The sequence below is a fragment of the Acomys russatus genome, chromosome 2, assembly GCF_903995435.1.
Source record: "Acomys russatus chromosome 2, mAcoRus1.1, whole genome shotgun sequence".
NCBI lineage: Eukaryota > Metazoa > Chordata > Mammalia > Rodentia > Muridae > Acomys > Acomys russatus.
Window position 1 is genome coordinate 65,003,337 of NC_067138.1, and position 18,354 is coordinate 65,021,690.

Below are 18,354 nucleotides of genomic sequence, written 5' to 3' on the forward strand. Positions count from 1 at the left end.
CATGCCAGCTAACTTTCTTATACAGGCCAAAACAATAGCACAGTGGACTGAGTCATCACACATCACTTGTCCATCAAGATACTGCCCCTTAGATGTGTCTGTCTGTTGGCTAATCTACTCTAGGCAACTCTTCAGTTGAGGGTCTTTCTTCCTGAGTGACTGTAGACTTTTGTCAATATGTTAATAAAGACTACCGTGCACATGTCACTGTGTCCTTAAAGCTTACAGTCACTTAGTGTTTATTAAAGAGCTAAATGCCCTTTTATATCCATTTCGGTCTCAAAATTCTGAAGGTCCCCAGTTCTGAGCCTCGTGTGATCTTATGCCCGCCTTGGTTACTTAAGTGAAAGCCCTTGATCATTTCTAGTGTCTTCCAACTTCTTAATTCCATTGGAATGACTGACTCAGTCCCTTACACCTATGCTATGTTTTCACCTGGCACACGGAAGTGACAAACCACAGACTTAGGGTCTATCTGACACTGTTCAGTTTCTGTTTCCTATATGAAACATGGGTGATACCTCAAAATCATTTAGGGGTGATTGAACAGTACTAGTGCTCATGCAGTATTTACCAAGGAGGAAGGAGGACGCCAAATAGGAAGCTGTTGCTTTTACTTGTCCCTGTGGCATGTGATTGCCATTGAGTCATTTCCCAGCCATTGCTTCAGGGGTTGGGCCAAGCTTTCTTTTGAGTCAGATCTTCCCAGCCAGAACCATGCAGTAGCTACGGAAGAATGAGGTGAACAGGTGATCCAGCTAGGCACCAGAGAAATGCCATGAACCAGAATTGTGACTTCGGGTCTAGCTGAAAATATCAGCAGAGCGCCAGAAGAAAGGAATCACTTTAGCAGGTGTGTTTGGAGACTGGCGGAGTGCTCTGGGCCTGCGCCAGGAGCACTGAGCAGACCTGAATGCCTTCTGTGTTGACTGGGACTGAGAGCTAGGAGAGTAAGGGGAGAGCTCTCGGGGTAAATACACAACAGCCAGACAGTGGCTGATTTTTTTTCCTGGGGCTCCTCATGTCTCTTGCACAAGTGTGGCCAGAGTCTGAGGCCTTCACCAACCCTGGTCCAGATTACTGCATCCAAGAGGAGTTCTCAAAATAGCTCAGACTCGGGCCCGCCTGGGAGAGACATAAAGATTCATTTACAGGGGAAGGTGACCGCTCTGGATATCTTCAGCAGACCAGTCTATGCTAATGGTCCTGCTCCCTCAAATCTGGGATTTATGTAACCCTCTCCTGTCCTTGTCACTGCCAGCAAAAATGCCTGCATTATCTTAATTCCAGGATGGAAATTATTCCAATTTTTGAGGCTATCATTTTAAAACTGTCAAAGTCAATATTTTTAACGGCCTTTTTTTTTTTTTTTTTTTTTTTTTTTTTTTTTTTAACAATCAGAAAATATCTAAACAAGTTGTGCTTGCAATCTTGAGACAGCTGGGGGAAATCTGTGATAAGATGGAGAACCCCCTATGCAGCATCCATGACTGGGAGGGTAAGTTCATGTGTCCCATTACCAATTTGTCTAGGTAGAGTCCTGTCAAGACACTTGCCTTAGCCACTTGCAGTCTGCTGTGCTCTTACTATGGATTAGTCATTTATGTTTTGGTCCTAAGACTCTCTTGGTTGTTGTTGTTGCTGCTGCTGCTGTTGTTGTTGTTGTTAATAAAGAAATTAAATCATAAAAGTGAAATGATCAATGAAAAGAAAAGTAACAAACCATGTCCTAAGAGCCAGAACACTTTCCAAGGGCTATTCTATTTCCTTTTGTATTCTCTAGGGCCACTCGCTGTTCTAGAGATTCCAGGGTCCATGAGAAATTCCTTAGGTGGAGGGAGAAAGCTTCCAGGGAACTCCCTTGCACTTGGTTAGGAAGAACGAAGTGGCTCCTTTTCAAGATTTACCTATGGTTTCCATCCAAGCAAATCACCATTTCTACCTGATTAATTCTTCCAGACAGAAAGCTGAAAGTCCTTCAGAGCCTGAAGGAAGGAAGTTCACAGGCAGAAAAATGGCTCTCTCCAAGCAGAATCACAATCAGACTTTGTCTTTGGGGTAAGAGGCCATTTGTTAGCACCTGGGGAGCTTGCCAGGCTGTGAAAAGATGGAGCCAGCCAAGAGGACACTTCCGGACACTACTGCCCCGGATGCCAGACTGAGAAATCCTCAGGCAAGGGGCTGGAAAAATCTCTCTTATGGGCCCATCTCCTAGTCAGGAGCTGGAAAACACCCCATCCCTGTAACTCCGAAGCAGGATTAATTGATTGGTCTCATATGAACCTAAAAGCCGTTAAGAGCAGGGAGGATGAAAAGCAATTCAAATTGCTTTATTACGATTTTGTAGTAAAGTACCAGTTTAGTCCTCAACCCTACTGTGAAGCAGCGGGTTTCCAGATATTGACTGCACTGGCATGTGCTGCTTGAGGAGAGGAAGTGCCTGGGTCTGCAGAGCAGAAACATCTGCTCAGCTCTCCAGCAGGCCTGTTGCTGGAGCAGGGAGGGGGCTCCCCTCCAGGTGGTGTCACTGCAGGCAGGAGACAGTGGAAGCACTCCCAGGCGGGGGATTGGAGACTGGAGATGGAGACGCCTCCTTTTTGTTTTTCAAAGACTTCATTCACTTCATAGGAGAGGGAATTATACATGGTTTTCTAAGGCGGCCAGTAGACTTCCCATCGCAGATCGGCAGCACAATTATTGTAGCTAGAATGATCATGGCAATAACAATTGACTTCTCAGGCTTCAGGGTGGGAGGCATGGATCGTTTTACATATCTTAATTCACTGCATCCTCGAATGGCACTTCTTGTAAGGTGCCTCTATAATCCCCCTTTTGTAAGTGAAGAGACTTAGGCCCATAGGAGAAGCAGTTTGGGTAACTAGTAACTGCAGAAGCTAATCCTTGAGTCCAGCCAACTAACTGTCTTTAGTGCTCCTAACCTTAAACTCTAGCAGTGGGATAGGTACCACCACTCAAGCTTCTCTCTGTGTAGAGATGGCAAGGTCAGACATTAAGATTCTCAGTTTTAGCCGGGCCTGGTGGCGCACGCCTTTAATCCCAGCACTCGAGAGGCAGAGGCAGACGGATTGCTATGAGTTCGAGGCCAGCCTGGTCTACAAAGTGAGTCCAGGATGGCCAAGGCTACACAGAGAAACCCTGTCTGGAAAAAAACAAAAACAAAACAAACAAAAAAAAAAGATTCTCAGTTTTCAAGTGGACAAAATACAGCCTAGAGTTATGAAGCGATTTGTCCAACGTCACGAGGATATTAAATATTGGAGCCTGGCTTAACTCTTTGAGTCAAGCTTTTTCTAATAGCTGGGCTCCCGTTCCCTGCCCTTAAAGTTTAGCCTTGGTCTGTGTTAAATGGTTACCTAGCACAGAATGCCAATAGGAAGTCGATCAGAATTAATAACAATAACAATAGTAATACTTACCATTTATTGGCATCTGTGACTTGGAAGGTTCCTTCTCATGAGTTTGATCTTCACAAATTTCTACAAGGTTTTATTACCCCCAGACATCAAAAAGGGAAACACAAAATCGGTTCCATGTCTACTCACCAACCATGCACAAACCAGAGAGGAAATTAAGAAGACAATCCCATCAACAGTAGCATCCAAATGACAAAACTCTGAGGACTAGGCTGTTGCCAAAAGCATAGGCAACAACCAGAAACTGTGTAAATGGCACAACAAAGTTAAAACAAAAAAGCAAACAAAGTAACTTCAGTTCATCAAAGATACCATGGAAGGAGTGGAGACAGAATAGAAGAAAACATTCGCAAGAGGCCAGAGATTGTGGTTCAGAACATATAAAGAGCTCCTACAATTTAACAAGAAGAGCCAGTTCAAATGGACTTGAGTTATCTTTTTTTTCTATTGGATACATATAAATTTATAATAATCACATAAGCAGATACATAATGCCACCAATCATTTAGGAAATGCAAATCAACATCAGAATGAGCTATGGCTTCATACCCATTACATCAAAGCAGCAACAAAAATGACGAGTGTTGGTGAAAACGCTGAGAAAATGCAACCACTGTGCATGTGCTGCAAATGTAAATGGCAGAGCAATGTGGCATTAGCTGTGGCATCAACCCCATAGAAGTGAGGTATCAGGCTGGCTTCTGTACACCATGCATATGGCAGGTTTGTTCAGAGTGTAAAGAATGTGGAACCAACCCAACGGCCCATGAACGATGAGCAGTACTTTCATCCAAAGAGACATTACTCAGCCTTAAGACAGTTTGAGAGCCTGGAAGGTGCTACCATATGGCTGAACTTAGAAGGCACTATGCTGAGTGAACTGAGAGGAGGAAAGAACAAGTACTCTATGAGCCTGCCTAAATGACGTACCTAGAGTAGCCAGACTCCTAGGACAAGAAGTCAAGAGTTGAAAGCTGGGAGGGGGCAGGAGAAGTAAGCAGAAGCCTATTGGCTAATAGACTCAGAGCCGGGTGGTTTGAATGACACTGGCCCCCACAGGTTCATAAGGAGTGGCACTATTGGGAAGGGGTAAGACTTATGACCTTGGTAGAGTAGGTGTGGCCTTGTTGGAGGAAGTGTGTCACTGGGGGGTGGACTTTGAGGTGTCAGACACTCAAGGCAGGCCCAGTGGTTCTCTCTTCCTGTTGTCTGTTGATACAGATGTAGCCCTCTCAGCTACACCTCCAGCATCACGTCTGCCTGAGAGCCACCATGCTTTCCACTATGATGATGATTAACTAAAACTGCTGACGTATAAGCCAGCCCCAACTGAATGTTTCCTTTACAAGAGTTGTTGTGGGGCTGGAGAGATGGCTCAGCGGTTAAGAGCACTGACTGCTCTTCCAGAGGTCCTGAGTTCAATTCCCAGCAACCACATGGTGGCTCACAACCATCTATAATGAGATTTGATGCCCTCTTCTGACCTGCAGGGATATACGCAGGCAGAGCACTGTATACATAATAAATAAATCTTAAAAAAAAAAAAAAAAAAAAGAGCTGTTGTGGTCATGGTGTCTCTTCACAACAATAGAACACTGACTAAGATTTAGAATTCCAGTTCTAGATAATGAAACATTTGGGTATGTAGGATGATAATAGCTACATAGTAATGTGAATGGATATGAACGGGAGTTGTGTGTGACTAGGATTTGTTTGTTTGTTTGTTTGTTTTGAAGTGGGAAGTCAAGATATATTTAGTCAGTGGTTATCCACCTTTGGTTATCCACCTTCCTAATGCACTGGCCTCTTAATATAGTTGCTCATGTCGTGGTGACCCCAACAATAAAGTTATTTTGTTGCTACTTCTTTTAAAAAAAATAATGTGAATGAATTTAATGTTACTGAGTGACGGGCTTTTTCAAAAACATTTTACATGTATTTGTCTGTCTGTTTGTATACACATGTACAGATTCATGTCGAGTATAGAAGACAACTCGGAGGAGTCAGTTCTTCACTTCCATTATGTGGATTCTGCACGTTGAGCTCAGGCTTGGTGGCAAGTGTCTTTACCCATTGAGCCATTTCCCCAGCCCCAAGAATGCACGATACACATGAAAAGGGCTAAAATGGTCTCATGTTATATAGCCTTCTCATACCTCCTTCAGAAAGCTCAAGCTGAGCAACTTCTGCCTAAGCTCACACACTGAGAATGTTCCTGGTCCAGCCTGCACTAGAATTGCCAGGTTCCTTCAGCCTCCTCTAGTGCTAATCCTATGCTTGCTGTGAACTCATAAACAGTGCATACAGAGTGCACACAGTAGCTTGTCGCTTGGACCAAGTAGCTTGAACAAGATGCATCAAGCTCATCACTTGCCACTGCCCCCTCCCATGAAAGCAGAAATGCACACTTGGTGGGGATGACAGTGGCAAAGGAAATATCCACTCTCCTGGCCCTGAGAACGGGGCAAACGCACATTTTTCTAGGGGTACCAAGGCCCCTACTCTAGCTAGGAAAATAACCAAACCTCAGACTTCGTCAAACAGACTTATAAATTTTTCACAAAAATGAGATGAAACTAGATAAAAAGCTCCAGGACCCAGTGATCTCATAATTCACTACAGCAAAATCGACATCACCACTTCCAACCAACTCATTCTCATAACGTGCCCTCCTCCTTCTGCCTTGTGCGCTATGGTATTCCTTTCAGCAGGCACCTTGATGCTTCTCTTGTTGCTATTCAAAGTCATCAGAAGTCCTAGCTAGGAAATACTTGCAATAAATTAAAATATTAAATTTCCAATTATGTTTCTCTTTCAGCATTAAGGGGGAAAAATCAGGATGTAGCCTCATGCATAAAGTGGATTTTAATTGCTCCACTTTTTCCAGGACAACCTGGATATGGTTATTGATCTTCCTTAAACCAGGTTTAAGTGTGTAGAACGATGGAAATGGTTTCTCTTCTCCCGTTTCCACTAAGTGTCTTCATACCTCATATCCATTAAGAATATATGCTAACTCTAAAGGGCATGTGTGCTATCAAAAGTCAAGCTTTAAAGATGGGGGCAGAAAGATGGCTCAATGCTGAGGGATGCTTGCTGGCAAGGCTGGCAACCTGAGTTCGATCCCAGGTCCTCTGACCTCCACAAGCTCAATGTAACAGATACATACACACACACACCCGAGAGTCTTCTGCTATTCACACAAACTAAAATAAATGTAAAGGTAAGTATATAAAATTTCACAGTTTTAAATTCCAAAGCTTTCACTCTAGAGACAGTTCAACCCCCAAGTGTTTATAAAAAAGAGATACGGCGAACACTCAAAAGTTTTGCAAGTTCAGATCTGTGTATGATTGCATGTGTCTACTACTACTGAGCAACTAGCTGGTCTTGGATTGGTATTGCTGACATGTCAGAGAAACAGCATCTGGAAGAGCTACCGGTCTGTTTTTCATGAGTTCCTGAAGAACACAGTCCATATCTGCCCTTACTAGAAAAGGGCTCATAGACATGAAACCAGCAACCTACCTCAGAGTGTATGATCACTGTTCTGTAGGTGCCAACTTCTGCCAAGAGTGGGGTATACAGTGGGCTTCCAGTATGTTCTCCTGACACACCCATGCCCTTCTCCATAGCTATCTATCTTCCATCTTCCCACTCTCAACAAAATATCTGTCCCTGACTCAACTTCTAATAATGTGTGTGTTGGTTTAAAAATCAGTAATGTTTGGCAAGGACATTTTGGTTTATATAAATAAAGCAGCATTTTGTATATTCTAAAACCTATTAGTTTTTTTTTTTTTAACAAAAGAAAGCAAAAGGCTTCTGAGTCCTTTCTAATCCCACAGCCCATATAAGCTCTCTTATCATTGCTTAAGCAAAAACAGTACATTTATAATCTATAGTTACAGGATACAGATTAAGGGTGCTGGGAACCAAGAATTGGGAGGTTGATTCTTTGGGGGTAATAAAGGTCTCAAGAGTAATAAAAATACTGTGTATACTGATATTAGTGGCTAGATGGCTTTGATTTCTATATTGATATTTTTGGCTACATAGCTGTATGTATTTCCATGTATATTTAAAATGCACACATAGTCTTTATATGGATACATGTGTATATTAAACCTTAACACATCATTATATTAACACTATACTTCCATAATTTTCATTTCAAAAACTAAGTGGTGATATTTTCACTGGGAATTTTAAAGCACATTCACAGACAAATGTGCTGGGTTTATTTCACCTTTCTCCTTCCCATACCATCCCTGAAGTTAGAGTAAAGTGTGAGGGAAAGACAGACAAAGATGAGAAGACCAGGGAAGAGCTCAGAAGAGGATTTCACAGGTCTTAGAATCCAGGAGACCAGACAAGCCACAAACCTGGTGCCGGCAGACAGGAGAAGGTTAATGAGGGCTTCCCTCACAGAACTCTTGAGTACGAGAGAGACACTTAGCATTGGAGGCAGGATAAAGTGCAGAAATAAATGAAAGGTTAGCTGGTGGTTTCTTTGGCAAGGCCTGGGACTACAGTCCTCTTTCATGTGGACTTCCCGGTAATCATTCCTTCTCCATCCTTCATCTGATGCAGCAGAGTTCATTGCAGAGGTGTCCCAGACTCAGAAACACAAGACACAGCGGAGAACCAGTTGAGACACCAGCCTAAGCCATTCTACTTAGCTCCTGAGCAGCTGACTTCCACCCACTTCACACCGCAGCCTTCTAGGAAAGCCATGCACACAAACTCCACAACTTCCAGAGGTCAGGCTGTTTTGGGCTTCTGGGCTGAAGCCCATCAATTTGTAAGCAGTTTGCATGCACGCACGCGCACACACACACACACACACACACACACACACACACACACACACACGGTGAGCGGCTTCCAAATGTGGCACCATTCAAATAAGGATAGTTGAGGATCACTGAAGGGTCAAGAGAAATCATCATGACTTTTATAAAAGAATTGAAACAAATAATTTTTTTTCTTAATTGTAGAAAACTGAAATAAGGTTGTGGAAAATGTAAGAAAAAATAACTAACTTTTTTTCATGTTAATTTTGTGTGTGGGAGGGTGCATGAGAAGGTACGTTCCACAGCCTCTAAAGACTAGAAGACAACTGAGGGAGGAGCTGGTCCTCTTCTACCACGTGGATACTAGGAATCAGACTCGGGACAGCAGGCTTGGTGGAAAATGTCTATCAAAGTTTGGGTTTTGTTGGTCTGAAGAAACACCATGACCAGACCACAGCAATGCTTTTAAAGGACAGCATTTAACTGGGCCTGGCTTACAGTTTCAGAAGTTCAATCCACTATCATCATAGTGGGAAACATGCTGGCAAGCAGACAGACATGGTGCTGGAGAAGGAGCCGAGAGTTCTAAATCTTGATCCCAGGTGGCAGAAGACTGTGCCACATTGGCCCTAGTTTGAGCATATCAAACGTCAAACCCTGCCTACACAGTGACTCATTTCCTCCAACAAGGTCACACCCACTCCAACAAAGCCACACCTCCTTAGAGTACCACTCCCTATGGTCCAAGCACTCAAACACATGAGTCTGTCTATGAGGGTCACACTTGTTCAAACCACCACAATGCCTTTGCACAATGGGCCATCTTACTGGCCTAAAGGGTCGATCATTTGTTTACAGAACCCTGATCCTGGATGTGATGGCACACGTCTATAATCCCAGTGCTCAAGAGACAGAGGCAGGTAGATTGCACTGAGTTTGAGGTGAGGCCACCTTGATCTATATAGTAAGTTCCAGGACAGCCAAGACATGGAGAGAACTTGTCATAAATAAATAAATAAATAAATAAATAAATAAATAAATAAATGTAATAAAGAGCCCTGCTCAGTAGCTATAAAGGGGTAAACTGTTGCACCTATAAAACTAAAAAAAAAAAAAAAAAAAAAAAAAAAAGCTGTACAAGGAAATAGAGGAAACGGTTTTCTATATTTAATATATCTTAGTGTTTATTATAAGTAGCCGAGTAACAAAAATCAGAAGTGCTCATGAAGAAAAACTACATAGCAAGTACATGGTGCACTCTGGAGACAGAGACAGCTAGAATTCCATGAGTTCGAGTCTTGTCTGATCTACACAACAAGTTCTAGGCCAGGCACAGTTGTATAGTGAGATCCTATTTCAAAACAAATAAGTAAATAAATAAATAAATAGAATCTTCACATAAAAAAAGAAAAACACAAAAAAGTGAAAAGAAGATCAACCAGGAAGAATGTTCTAACAAAGAAAACTAAAACTAAGAAAAGGTATGGGAGAGAGGGAGCAAACCCTGGAAAAAGAAGAGGCCGTGTACAACCGGGACAAACTTGGAAGGAGCTCACCCAGTGCTGACTATGCTGAGATCTCAAGGCCCTGGAGGCAATATAAAGTACAGCACCCTCTGGAAGAAGATTACAGGTGGCAGAGCGAGGAGGCATATACAAAGATGAGGCCTCCCAACATCAACACTGATCACCCAATCAGTGGAGCACAGTCTTGACGTTTGTGAGAAAATTCATAATGTAAGAGTTTTATACAAAGTCAAGTCTATAATTCCACCGTTAAGATGTGAAAACAGAGGCCTGGTGGCACTCAAAGAAAGAATAAGCAGGCTACCTACCAAGATGAGACTTGATAGCCTATGACCATATAGTGGGGGAGGAAATCCCCCTCGCTCATAGACCTAAGAGAGGGGAATAGGGTGAAAGTGGGAAGGAGAGAGGAATGGGAGGATACAAGTGATGGGATAACAATTGAGTTGTAATCTGAATGAATTAATAACTTTTTTAAAAGGAAAAAGAGAAGTGAAAACAGGAAGATCATGGGTTCAAGGCAATCCTCTTCAGGGCAAGTCCAAGGCCAGCTTGTACTACATGAGAACTTGTCTCTATTTATTTTTTCTTTCTTTCTTTCTTTCTTTTTTTTTTTTTTTTTTTTTTTTTTTTCCTGGAGAATTCTTTTTTAGAGTGTGATAGTTCCCATTTAGCTCTGGTCACATGTTCAGGCTAGGTGCACATAAAACAACTCTCTTTGTCACTCTGTAGTGTTTGTGTTTTTATTCCTAAACACATGACTTTCATTTTTTCCAACACAGTCTTTCTTTTGCTAAGGCACCTCCTTTAGTAGTTCCCAGGGAAAAATATCTAAGAGGTAAGCATATTTTGAGGTTTTCATGTACATAAATTTGTCTGTTTCCCTTCTAATCTAAGCTGACGTCATTCCAGCTCTTTCCACCTTGATTGTGCTCAGGGAAGAACGGTGCTGAAGTCAGTGGCATTTCACTTGTCTTCAGTGCCAAGGGATTATGCTGAAGAGTGTGTGAGTGGTGGGGTGTGCTGTAGCTGGCGGCCCACCGTATTCACTGGGCATCCCCACAGTCTCTGCAGGACTCTTCTGTACTCTCTGTGAACAATGGACCTTCCGAAACACTGAAAACTAACTCAGAGGCTAAAGTTGTCATCCTTTGGGCCTCCTAAAGATCCCCTCTACTATTTAGAATTTTGAGACCCTGTGAAATGTAAATTAGCACGTTCATGATGGAGAACAATATGAAGTTTTCACAAAAACAAGACAAAAAAGTACTACCATGATACCAAAAAAAATGCAATGATGTGTATGAATAAAATACCCATTATTTGCATACTAACTAAAATATTTAAGGAAAAGGGAAGAAAGAACTCCCATGTGATTCAATATTGAGTATATATTGAAATAAAATTAAATCCATATATTAAAAAGATATCTGCACTGCCCTGTTTACTATAACACTACCAGCCATGACCAATATATAAATTAAAAAAAGATTCTATGTGGATGGGGAGGGAGGAGGTTGGAAGGGATAGAGGAGCTGGTGGGAAGGGAAAGAAGGGAACTGCTGTCAGGATGTAATACTTGAGAGAATAAACTAATAAAAATACATTCAAAACAGGAGTTCATAAATGGATGAACGGTGCTCACTTTTGCAGCACATATACTAAAATTGGAAAGATACAGAGAAGATTAGCATGGCCTCTACACAAGGATGATATGCAAATTCGTAAAGCATTCCATATTTTTAAGCTTCTGTAAGGCAGGAGTCATTGTCAATAGAACAAAGTGATAGCCTAGAGACTGGGAAAAGATCTTCACCAACTCTACATTTGACAAAGGTCTAATATCCAAAATATATAAAGAACTCAAGAAATTAAACACCACCAAACCAAATAACCCAATTGAGAAATGGGGCTCAGAACTAAAGAGAGAATTCTCAACAGAGGAATGTCAAATGGCTGAGAAACACTTAAAGAAATTCTCAATGTCCTTAGTCATCAGGGAAATGCAAATCAAAATGACTCTGAGATTCCATGTTACACCCATCAGAATAGCTAAGATCAAATATTCAAGTGACACCACATGCTGGCAAGGATATGGAGAAAGAGGAACACTCCTTCATTGCTGGTGGGAATGCAAACTAGTACAACCACTTTGGAAATCTATCTGGTGCTACCTCAGAAAACCGGGAATAGGGCTTCCTCAAGACCTAGCTATTCCATTCCTTGGAATATACCCAGAAGAAGTTCCAGCACACAACAAGGACATATATTCAACCAGGTTCATAGCGGCCTAATTCATAATAGCCAGAACATGGAAACAGCCTAAGTGTCCCTCAGGAGAAGAATGGATAAAGAAACTGTGGTACATATACACTATGGAATACTATTATTAAAAACAAGGAATTTCCAAAATTTGTGGACAAATGGATAGAACTAGAAAGGATCATAATGTGTAATGTAACCCAGAAGCAGAAAGACTCAAATGGTATATACTCACTTATAATTGGACACTAGCCCAAGGGGCATGTCCCATAAAAGTCTTCACTTACCAGGAAATTGGGATAGATGTGAGGACATCATATTGGGACTCTAAGTGAGAGAAGTATGGGAGAATGGGGAAATAGAAGGATCCAGAGGGTCCTAGAAACCTACAAGAAGAACATTATAATGGGCAGATCTGGGCCCAGGGGTTCTGCTCAAACTATGACACCAACCAAGGACAATACATGCAGGAAACATCAAACCCCTACCCAGATCTAGCCAATGGACAGGACATTGTCCACAGTTGAGTGGAGAGGCGGGACTGACATTCACACGAACTCTGGTTTCCCATATTTGACCACATCCCCTTGATGGGGAAGTCCAGTGGCACTCAGAGGAAGAATAACAGGCTATCAAGAAGAGACTTAATACCCCATGAGCATATACAGAGAGAGGAGATTCCCCTCAGTCACAGACATAGAGGAGGGGAATAGGGTGAAAGCGGGAAGGAGGGAGGAACGGGAGGATACAAGGGATGGGATAACAATTTAGATGTGATATGAATAAATTAATAAAAAATAAAATAAAATAAATGGATGAATGGATAAAGAAAAGCTGCTATGCATATGTAATGGAATATTATTCAGGGGTGTAAAATGATGAAAGCCTGGCATCTAAGAGGAACACTATGTTTTGTGGAAGAAGCAGAGGACAGACATGCCATGTATTCTCGTTGTAATGCACAAGCTTACAGAACTGATTTCCTGGAATTGGAAAGTATAACAAAGGTCACTAGAGGCTAAGATGAACAGAGAAGAAAGATGATGCAAGGACATTGCATACAATCATAGGAAAAACAGCTCCAATAGAACCTGTATTGTGATGAGAATACATAACAACTTATTATATTCTTATATACTCTATAAAAAAATAGAAAAGAGAAAGTTCACAACTCACATACAAACATGTTTTAAAATTAAAATGCTAACTAGCCTGATCTGATCATTATATGCACATATGTACTGAATTATCTATCACACTGTATGCCCGAGACAGGGACAATTACTGTGTGTCAGGTAAAATAAATAAACACATTTAAACACAAAATAAAATGCCTTAGGTATATTAAGGGCTGCTGCATCCATCTGGGAACTGGTGTCCAGATTTCCACCATGGAAGAGCCCTCAAGCACAACTTCAGTGTCTTGTCGACATCAGTTGTTGTTATCAAAAAACTGAACAAAATGTGCTTCTTTTACTAATTACTTTTCACACTGCTGTTAATAACAACAACAACAAAACTTAAGAGGAAAAACTTTATTTTGGCCCCTAGTTTGATGATGCAGACCATTGTGGTGGGCAAGGCTCGTCAGCAGGAGTGGGAGGCGGCAGGTCACATTACATCTGCAGTCAGGAAGCAGGGGCATGGACACTGATGCTCAGCTCAAGTGTCAAGTGCAAGAGCTTAGCCCACAAAACGGCGTCACCCATGCCCCAGGTGGGTCCCTAACTTATGATACCCTGGGTCTTCCCTGCTTAGTCAAACTTTTCTAGAAACACTTTCATAGACCCACCCAGAGCTGTGTTCTCATGGTGATTCTCAACCCAGTCACATTGACAGCCACAGTTAACTATTACACTTTCATGGGCTATTGCTCTCTTAATTTAAGAGGAGGGGAAAACCCTTCAGAGTTCTACCACAAGTGAGAAAGTGGTCCTGGCCCGAGTGACAGGAACCCAATGACTGCCAGACAAAGTATTGTCCCTCTTATTTCAAACCATTTGCTCTAAATTTCCTCTGTAGGTTCCTCAGGCTGAATACAGTTACCTGGCTCCCTGCGAGCAGCACGGGCTGTGTAGCTCCTAAGCCAAGCCAGCTTCAGAATGCAAACGATTCTTCACAAAACTGATGTTTCAGTAGATATCGCCCTATTAGCATGCCCTTTTCCTTGGGTGAAGTGGGAGGGCTGCCCCAGCGGGGATATGCCATACATGTATTTAACTTTCTCATAGGATCTTTTTCTACCTTTCCATACTAACCTCCCCCCTCCCAAAAAAAAAAAAAAAACCCACCCCTACAGTGCCTGCCATTTTCAAAGCTGTGGAATGTGGCCTGGCTGTTTCTGGAACCATGTTGAAATACCTCTCTTAGCATTCACAGGTGCAGCTAGTCCATTAGAGCTCTGGAGTCACCAAAGCAGCAATTGGTTTTCACAGTGTGCATGGGCTAAAGTTATCCCATCCCTAGGCACAAGTGGGGGCGAGTCCCGTCCCTGTAATTGGAAGCACTGTTGTGGCATCTGTAATGAGGCTGTGTTTATGATAGTTTATCACTGTCTTTGTCTCCGGCACCTCAACATGAATCTGCAGAAGGACTGCTGGTCTAAGGGAGAACTCTGGACAGCAAATACTGCGAATGAAGAAGGCTTTCCTCACCTACAATGCTCAAGACAGCCATGGTTAGATTTCGAATCAGTTCTCATACGAGGGAGGCTCTGCTCCTTGCAAAAAGGAATACAGGTGAGTGCACCCCCTCCAGCTTCCAGGTGGACCCAGATGTTTTTGGATTTTATAAAGAGCACAGATTTGGCTCACACTCTCATAACCTTATCTACTGAGGAACAACCACTTATAAGCCCTCATGCTTGTTTCCTTGTATAATCATCAGAAGAATTCTGGGTAGGAAACAGTATCTTTCCACAGCGAAGCTCATCTACTCACAGTCTTTTTCAGCGCACCCTCTGAAACCATAGAGTTATGGACAGCCCAAGGAAGCATGACCCAGGATGATACACTGCATTAGGTCATATGGCAGGGCCCAGATGTACCATCAAGGAACCCTAAATGGAGAGAAAGCACACCTGTTGATGTCAGCACTCAGAGGAGGCCATGACAGAAGGGACATGAGTTAAAGCCATCACCTATACCAAATGAGACAGAGTCAAACAGCACGGGCTGGGGGATAGCTCAGTCAGGAGAGTGCTTGCCTAGCATTGGACAGGCCCCAGGTTCTGCCATCTGCATGGCAAAATAAATAAATCAAAAAGTAAACACAAAATCACAGGTAGAATGCTACCCAAGACAAACACAACACTGAAGATATGGTGACAAGCCGTGTACACTCATTCACACAGCGGCTGTGATGACCAACCTTGGCAGTCATATCTTAAATAGCCAAGTGATTTTCATTCACTTATTTCATGGTAGAAATTGAGTATCTTTTCTGGATTAGAAACTCTGATAGCAAAAAAGACCAAGCCCCATTAAGGACAAAGAAAGAGAGAGTCTGGAAAAAAAAGTAGTTTCTCACAGTGTTCATGTGTTCAGGCTATTATAACAAATTACCACAAGGTATGACAAAAAACAATAAACATATTCTCTCACTGTTCTGGAACACCAGAAGTCTAAAAAATGAAGGCAGTGATATTCTCTCCCTCTCTCTCTCTCTCTCTCTCTCTCTCTCTCTCTCTCTCTCTCTCTCTCTCCTCCCTCCCTCCCTCCCTTCCTCCCTCCCTCCCTCCTTCTTCTCCCTCTCCCTCTCTCTCTATCCAATTTTTTCCTCTGTGTCTCTACATCGTCTCCTCTCTGTGTTCTCACATGACTTTCTCATAAGAACCCTAGTCATTGGATGGAATCCATCTTAAGTCATTATGACTCTTTCTTTACTAATTATATTAGCAGAGTCCTATTTTTAAATATCACATTCAGAGTTCCCCGATGGACATGAATGGTGGGGCATGGGAATCTGTATACCATTCAAGCTAGTACAAATATATTAGCTAAATTCAACAAATGCCATATGGGGGCATGTAGGAGTGATATGAGCACACGGATTGAGACCTAATTCAAGTGAGAATCTAGGGAGTCAAGTTCAGAATCCAGGAACAGTTGGTGAGTGCTTAAGCAACAAAGTCACTTGGAAGAGAACTTCACCTTTTCTTCCCCGGAGGCACGCATCTGGAACTCGTAAACTCCTTATGCTCTAGTTTCTTGTTGGCTGGTCCTGTCCCTAGGCTTGCCCTCTGTAAAGCCTTTCTCAAAGTATCGGTCAGAATTAGTCACTGCTTCCTCTTTACTATTTCTGCCCAATTTACACCTTTGTTGACCCAAACCCTCAACCCCCCGCCCCCATTAAATTTTGTAACATGGGATCCAGAGGTAGAAAAACTGCAACTCAGAGTTAAGTGACTTAACCAAGAGGACGCAGAGCCTACGCAGCCCGTTCCGGTCACACTGCAGGGCACGGATTTCCATGCTTCAGAGCCTCAGGATGGTCCTATGCTTCTGCTTCCTCTGGTCTCCGGGGAGGTAGATGAATATGGGGGATCATATTTACTACTGTGGCGTAAACGCTGTTAGAGCGTGGAGGAGTGTTCTGAAGCAATGATTGCCCACAGGGCTTCAGGAGGTCCTTGAGCTCACTCATAACTCAGCATCTCAGTGAACCTTCCTTCAACCTTTCTTCAGTCCCGGGAGAAAACCAGATCAGCGGGGAGAGCTTGCACCCATAAAAAATCCCTCCCGTATCCAGCATCCTTCCGGTCCTGAAGGATCCCTCCAAAGGCTTTCCAGTGCACCCCTCATAGGGCAGGCAATGTGCTAAACCAGCTGTTTAACAAGAGAGGTTCCCTGTCCCCCAGAGACCTGGGACGAGCTCCTGAGATGTGTAGTACGTCTCCATTAGCCAAGCAGCCAGTTGTGGGTGTGCTTTCTAGTTCCACAGTCCAGTATTCATTAGCTGCCAGCCTGCCAGCGTCTCAGAGCTCCAGCTCTTAGAAACAGAAAAGGAAATTGCTTCCCTTAAGTCTGCCTTTCCAAGGACCTCACGCCACAGAAGCGTGTTCCCTCCATAGTCAGGAAGACTTAGCTACCCCATCCCCTGAGATTCCCATTCGGAGTCAGCCAAGAAGAGTGAGTAAACAGGAACAGTCATGGCTGGAAGAAAGGAGCTGATAAGGAAAAGGGCAGCCATCCAAGTCCCAGTGTCCACAGAGGCTAGAGAAAGGAGCCATGGCACATAAGAGTTGGGACTGGAAAGAACTTGTTTCGAATCCTGCAATTACCACTTAGTCAATACCTGTCCTTGGACAGAGTGCATGATGCTGGTGACACTCTCAGCACAGCTGGTGACTCAGGGTAAACTATCACTACTGTTCTTTGTGGGTTGATTTGTGTCCCTAAGATAGGACAGAGGCTGGGCTGGTAGACAGTGCTCAGCTGCGCAGTGGTGTCCTCTTTCACAGAGTATCCCACCTCCCAGGCTCTGGGTTCTTCCCAGTATGATCATGCCTAGATGCACTAATGTCAGGTCAGGGTCTGCAGCATCTGGTAGGGTACCTACTAGCTACATGTCACTAGCAAGCTGGGCCATGCTGAGATACAGAGTGTAAAATCCACTTCCGGTTTTAAGAGTTAGGAAAAAAAAAAGAGTAAATTATCCCAATTGCCTTTTTTATATTACTTACATGTTAAAACGATAACATAGTTGGCTCTTTGTGCTCTGCACCTATGGATTCCATCAGCCATAGAAGAGACCTCCTCACGTAATCAATTCCTATTGACTGCGTAGACTTCACATAGCATGGAGCCTTTTTTCCCTTCCACCTTCTAATCATGGAGCCATAGATTTTGTTCTTTCCACATGATGCAGTATTCAAGGCTCCATGTGGCAGGGAGTAGCCCTCAGTAAACGCTAATTCTGCTGGCACCTTGATCGTGGGCTTCCTATCCCCACACTCATGAGAAGTAAGTTCCTGTTTTTAGAAAGTTACACCATCTCGGGTATTTTGCTATAGCAACACAAAGACCAGGACATGACTCACATAAGTTAGGGGACGAATAAAACCAGGAAACCAAGACAGGCTCACATGGGTCCCATGAACACAGATGACAGTGAAGGCCATAGATGACATGTTCATCTCCTGGTATGGAAAAGCTGTTAGCAAAGGAGGCAAGCCTGTTCAAGGCTGGCACTGTGAGTGGAGGGTACTGAGCCTGGAAGCTTGGGGGGCTGACATCGAACTGGGCCTGAGTCCTTGAGAACTATAATATCACATGTGCAGGCCTGAAGGTCGACCTGGCGATGTAAGCACCCCCAGAATATCCTGTGCTCCTTTCC

General features: G+C 43.0%; 1 non-coding gene across 1 annotated transcript; it reads left to right on the forward strand.

The window, feature by feature from the left end:
• Positions 1-11,393: 11,393 nt before the first annotated feature.
• Positions 11,394-11,500, forward strand: LOC127208149 (U6 spliceosomal RNA). Its single transcript, XR_007833069.1, has one exon. It is a non-coding gene; the product is annotated as a U6 spliceosomal RNA (small nuclear RNA).
• Positions 11,501-18,354: the final 6,854 nt, after the last annotated feature.